We start from the raw sequence: 6368 nt of genomic DNA, 5'->3' as shown, positions 1-6368 counted from the left end.
TATCCGAACTCCTCTATAGGTCGAGCGTATGGCTATGAGGGGAAAATGTCTGAAAAGTCCGGATTTCCGGAGCTTGTATGCATAAAAAAGACTGGATATCCGAACTCCTCTATAGGTCGAGCGCGGTACTATGTAGGGAAAATGTTTGAAAAGTCCGGATTTCCGGAGCTTGGATGGATAGAAAAGTCTGGATATCCGAACTCCTCTATATGAAAAGTCCGGATATCCGGAGCTTGGATGGATAGAAAAAGTCCGGATATCCGAACTCCTCTATAGGGGGTGTGCGCTTATTTTCTGGAATAGCCCAATACCTCGTATACCCTTAAGTGATACAATTTTTACCCCCAGCACCTTACTTACCCGAGGGAAGGACCGACTATCCATTATGACCATGGGGGTGAGCCCACGATATTTTCAACTTGTTAGTTATTTTGCAAATGTCATTTTCCTTTATATTTAGAAGAAAATTCGGTGAAAATCGCATGTTCGTAGAATTTGTAGCCTAAAATCAATGTTGCCTTTCGCGCTCACATTTAGACGTCATGGCGACATTTAATATGAGTAAAATATTTGTACTTATGTTGGTATCACTGGATCAATACATTGGTACCAAAATATATAACGGTATATGACGTTTATAATTGAAAATTAGGGAGTGGTTGCAACACCTCCAATCGTTGTCCGTGTTACAAAATACGGCTCAGTAGTTCTAGGGTTTAAAATAAATAACAAAAAAGGGCCCTATTGTAGAGCCCTGTGGAATACTTATGCTAATTTTTAATTTTATCTCATATAGAGAAGTTAACATTTACCACTTGACACCTATATTAACATAAGAAGTGAACCAAGCTAAAGCTTTACAGTTCACACATAAGAATGCAACTTTTTTTATAAAGCTGTTGTGGTGTATACAGGATGTATCAAAATGATATTGTGATATTTATTGTAGAGCCTGCCTCTTCCAAATTCGAGAATGTAGGCCTGTAGTATATGACTTGTTATACAATTTATATTAGTTTAGTTGGAAGAAGGGCCTAGATTGTATCCTCGTAAATCGACTTCCAATCAACGTTTCTAGATCAAAATACATGCGTAAAAATGGTAAGCTATGTTAAAAATGGTCAAATGTTATAATACAGGCTTTAAATTTTAAAATTGCTCAGATTTTGTTTGTCAAAACCCACGACACAATATTCCAATTGTCATAACGATTTAGAAAAAGTATAGTTTGACCTATCTGCGACATACCGTTCTTCAGCTATAAGCAGAAAGGTCAAAATGAGGGGTTGTGGAGTTCGTTTGACATTTATTTGACTTCATTTAACTTGACAAACAATTTGTGACCATTTTCATTGAAATCAGAGTACTTTTAGTTTTTGATCCCTGTGTTGCCAAAAAAAACCGACTGTTCCAAATTTTGACCTTGCTGCTTATAACCCAATGTACGTCGCAGATAGATCAAACTATACTTTTTCTGAACCTTTATAACCAGAGAAATATTTTGGCGTGGCTTTTGACAAAATCTGAGTAATGTTTTAAATTTCAACCCTGGGGTTTTCTGATCTAGCAACTTTGATTAGACGTTGATTACCGAGGGTGCACGCTAGAACCTTCTTCCAACTAAACTAATTATTAAAATCTTGAAAATTTTGAACTTTGATGTCTCAAACTCATCCATTATCAATGGAAAATCATTAAAAATGATAAGTACCAATCATTTTGATATTTCCTACATGTACCATGCCAGGTTTTCTTGATATTTGATAAAATAGCAAATGCCCATTGAACACTGTAAAGTTTTCCAGAGAAGGGTTAAATTAGCATTAATTAACACAGTGATCAATGGGTGTGCTATTATATCAAGAAAACCACACATGGTACATAATAGTAAACTATATATTTGAAATCTTTGCATCGAGAGGAAGAAATGTATGTTGACCCGATCGGTGGATCTTGAATAATTTGACCCCATGCAAAACGTAGTTGACCTTTGACTTGTTTTGGACACATGTCAAAAACTAAACATCTCAAGAGTAATGAAATGATTGACTAAACTTAAACTTGGGTTAAACTTGATCAAAACTTGATCAAAGATGGCATAATACTCTATTAATGACTGTTTTCAAATGTTTAAAGAATGAATATCCATCATACCTATCTTCTCAATTTGATTTTGTTCATGATAACCATAATCATATAACTAGAAATCATACTTCTAATACATTGATTGTACCAAAATTTAAATCAAATTCAGGTCAACGTACTTTTCATGTCAGGGCAGCCTATGCATGGAATTCTTTGCCACCGACAGTAAGAGCTCAGATGGAAAATATGACTTTAGGCCAATTTCAATCAAAAATTAAAGAAATTTAGGCCTGTCTTTATCTATATTTTATTCATTTACTTGCTTGCGTGACCCCCCCCCCCCCCTCAAGTGACCCCTTTGGGTACATTTAAAAGAAAACCCTGTTCTACGGGCCCGAACGACCCAGATTTTGAACAAATTGGGAAAACAATTTTTCATTTTTCCTGTACGAATGAATGCCGACCCAAATTTCGGAAATTTCAGAAACAATTTGTTTTGTGTATTTTCTCAAATTGCAAATTATTAAAAGATTTTGGTGATTTTTTGGGTCATTTCAAAAAATGAAAGGTCCGTCTGCCCGTAGAACAGTATACAAAATACAACATGTTTTGAGGGGAAGTAGTCAAAACTACTGGTCCCGAGGTGTTGGATGATTTGACAACTTCCCGACGCGTCAGCGGAGGGAAGTAGTCAAATCATCCAACACCGAGGGACCAGTAGTTTTGACTACTTCCCCGAAATGAAACATGTTGTATTTGTTTTACTATACCTCATAAATATTTTCACTATCACGGTAAAATCGTAAACAAAAGTCAAAACACACATGTCAACGTGCCGGTCGGCATGGTAAAAGCTTAGGCCTAATATTTTGCTTACCTGATTTTATTGCAGGATTTCTGTTCAATCAATATTTACATGTTGACCTATATTATTCAAATTTTCATAAATAAACATTTTGTTTCATAAAACGTCAAATTCGCGAGTTATTATCCATCGGTAATCTCGGCAAAATAACTGCAGCAGACGCCATTTTCACGAATTCGCATCTGCAGAATCGTCGTTGTCTAGCATAGTGCTACGTCTGAAGGAACGGTGACGCGCGGGGTCGATATACCGTGTGGTAGTAGGGGTGCGGAAGTTTTTACTACTTCCCCGCGTTCGCGTAATTGCACAGGCGCGGGGAAGTAGTCAAAATACCGTACTCGGACGCTGGCGTTATTAACCAATAAGATGTCTGGATTACCTAATAAATATTTATGAGGTATAGTAATTTAAACTAATGCAGCACCCAGTCATATAGTATTGAACGGTTTACAGTAATCTAAGAAAAAATATGTATGTAATTATATTTATTTCTTTTACTCCGATTTCTGTAAACCGTATGTATTTAGTAAAATACTCAAGTACAGATCCTCAGCACGGATTGAACATTCCTGTATGTTAATTGTGTGCGAAAAATAGCAGGAGTAGTGTTTTTTGTGACTGCTCCCTAAATAAACAAGTATATTTTTACAAAATATTACATTGATCATAAAGCCCACATTGTATCCTGTTATTGTGTGAAAAAACAAGTTTTTACAATAATCCGTTCGGGTGTCCAATTTATTAAACTTTACGAAACTTCGTAAGTCTCGAAATCGTTCATAACTTACGACGAGTCGTAAGTTCCATGTCACTAAACTTAAAGTAAAGTTACGCCTATAGTTTGATCAGCTCGTAATTGGCAGGAATTGTTAGGTTTTGACCACTACTCCGAAACGTGGGCCCATGTTAAGATTGATATTGTTGACCTGTCTGGTCTATATTGTTTGTTAAAATTAAAGTATAGACAAAGTATGACTTAAATAATAAATTGTGATACTTCTGGCGAGTTGTTACAAGGCAATTCTCAAAATGAAATATATTGAAATTAATCCGCGATGTTATAAGGCCCGCCGATTACAAGCTGATCAAACTATAGTATCGGGTATTCGTACTTTTAGGAAGGGTGAATTGAGTTATGAATGATTAAGGGTTTAGTGGAATGGGCCCCTTGGGTTATAAGCGAAAAATGAGATGAAGATGCAATATTTATAGGATTTCCCTCAGACAATCAAGGAAATTAATGTTGGCACACTGGCATAATTAATGTAAATCGCCGCCACTATCCTCCAATTCAATGTTGATGAAAGCAATTTTGATATTGGACTGTCCGGTTTCCCCAACATTGGTTGAGGAAGATTGGGGAGAGTGAACGGGATTAGTTATACTTATTATTAGTTATACTTATTTCCCTGAGTGTATAATTTATTGTCAAAGTGTGCCAACTATATTTTTCCTTGATTGTAGGTTAGCTGCATCATCAAATAGATGCCGTTTACTTTACTGACTGGTCTTGGGTAGACCTGACTTACTAAATGACATATCTCAATTAGGCATTTGTGTCTTAGAATGTGTCCTTAACACTCCCTACTACTGGTTGTTCCATAAAAACGTGCTCCATTCCTGGGCTCCATCAGTATTTACATAATATGAAAACCACATTTGTTAGTTATAATTTGCACAAAACCAGAACTTATTGATAAAACTGTTTTGAAGATATGATCCCAGATGTAAAAAATGGCCACATGATAAATTTTATGCTGACTTCAAGTCGCACCGTAAACACGCACAATGGTCAATGCAGGTTATTTAAGACTTAGTTTCGGTTTATGGCTCAATTTGTTCATTTTTTTCTAAAGAATCAAATCCTTTTTGTAAAAAGTGATCCATGGACGGACGTGACAAGAAAATGGCAAACTTAAATAAATAAACTCTGGTTTCCTGCAAATTACAGCTAAAAACAGAAGCTCTGACATATGTAAACACTGAATGGTGACTCGAAACACATTTTTAAACACATTTGTTGAAACCTGCTTTTAATGGGACATCCTGTATTTGTTATAAATAAGCATATCGTTGAAGACCCGTCTTTTCGAGAAGTGTTAACCAAGCAACCTGAGAGATAAAACAATGTCAAAATTGGCGGGAAATTCCATTCCCTTGATATACTGAATACGGCTTTCGTCTACTTGCTTAAAATATTATGAATAAGCATATCGTTGAAGACCCGTCTTTTCGAGAAGTGTTAACCAAGCAACCTGAGAGATAAAACAGTGTCAAAATTGGCGGGAAATTCCATTCGCTTGATATACTGAATACGGCTTTCGTCTACTTGCTTAAAATATTTGTCTGAATTGCACATCGTATTCTAATATCCATTTGTTTAAAGGATCTAGTTGGTAAAACGCAGCAAGGAAATATATTCTCTGATACTGTATGGTTATTGTTTGTTGGTGTGATGTAGCCGAAGATGCAACATTCGATGCGTTAACAATAAAAAGCGAAATCTCGAATGCTCCCTTTGGCTGGTCACAAGATGCTTCTAGAATGACCCCATAGGGTGACCGTCTTTCATAAATAAATACATATTTATCCAGACTAACGAATGATGTTAATGTACCAAACACAACTGGAGGCTGTAGATGCCATTGCCTAGTTGGAGTAGATCGATTGGATGGTGAACAAATGCACAATTTACCCTCGACACCTTTATCACGACATTTATCGTATACAGCATATACAGTTGACCGTTTATGGTGCACGAGTTGCAGTGGCGTAGTATCTTGTGAATTGGAAGGTACTTGTACAACTACAAAGAAAATCTCTTCTCTTGCTGCTGCTATGTGCAGATCCATTTCTATTATCGTAGTATTCTGTTAGGAAAAATATATATATATATATATATATATATATATATATATATATATATATTATATTAATGTTTAGCTAAATATATTATATTTATATCAGACCTGATACAGCTTTTTACCTATCTTGTTGCCACGTCAAGCATCAAGTAATGATTAAGGAGACCTACAAAACTATATCCCATTTCATCTAACCAATTAAAATCGCATAGTTTCAATTTATCGTTTTAGATTAATATATAAATTAATAACAAGTTATGAGCCCAAAAATTTATCTTTGTTATGTCGCTTTCTTAAAATATCCCCAGTATTATCAATTTTTTTCCTAATAAGTGACCAACAAGTAGTGTATGTGCCAATTTATGTTGCTTGTTTCACCTTGGGGTCAATTGGGTCTGTTATCCGTATCATTTATACGTATACTTACTTGATAATAAGATTCTACCACGTTCCCAACCCATTTTCCAACTAGTCGTTCACATGAACCAAATCCAGATGGACTTTCTTTTGTTAACGCCAACACATTCTGCTTGGAGGATGTTGTTGATCTCTCC

At 35.6% G+C, this 6368-nt stretch overlaps 1 long non-coding RNA gene across 1 annotated transcript; it reads right to left on the bottom strand.

Moving 5' to 3' along the window:
• Positions 1-3670: 3670 nt before the first annotated feature.
• On the bottom strand, positions 3671-6320 carry LOC140142584 (uncharacterized). Its single transcript, XR_011857541.1, has 2 exons — positions 6242-6320; positions 3671-5820 (listed from the first exon to the last, which is right to left on the bottom strand). It is a non-coding gene; the product is annotated as an uncharacterized lncRNA (long non-coding RNA).
• Positions 6321-6368: the final 48 nt, after the last annotated feature.

Source organism: Amphiura filiformis, chromosome 20, assembly GCF_039555335.1.
Source record: "Amphiura filiformis chromosome 20, Afil_fr2py, whole genome shotgun sequence".
In the NCBI taxonomy this organism is placed as follows: Eukaryota; Metazoa; Echinodermata; class Ophiuroidea; order Amphilepidida; family Amphiuridae; genus Amphiura; species Amphiura filiformis.
This window is presented reverse-complemented; position numbering and strand designations above follow the sequence as displayed.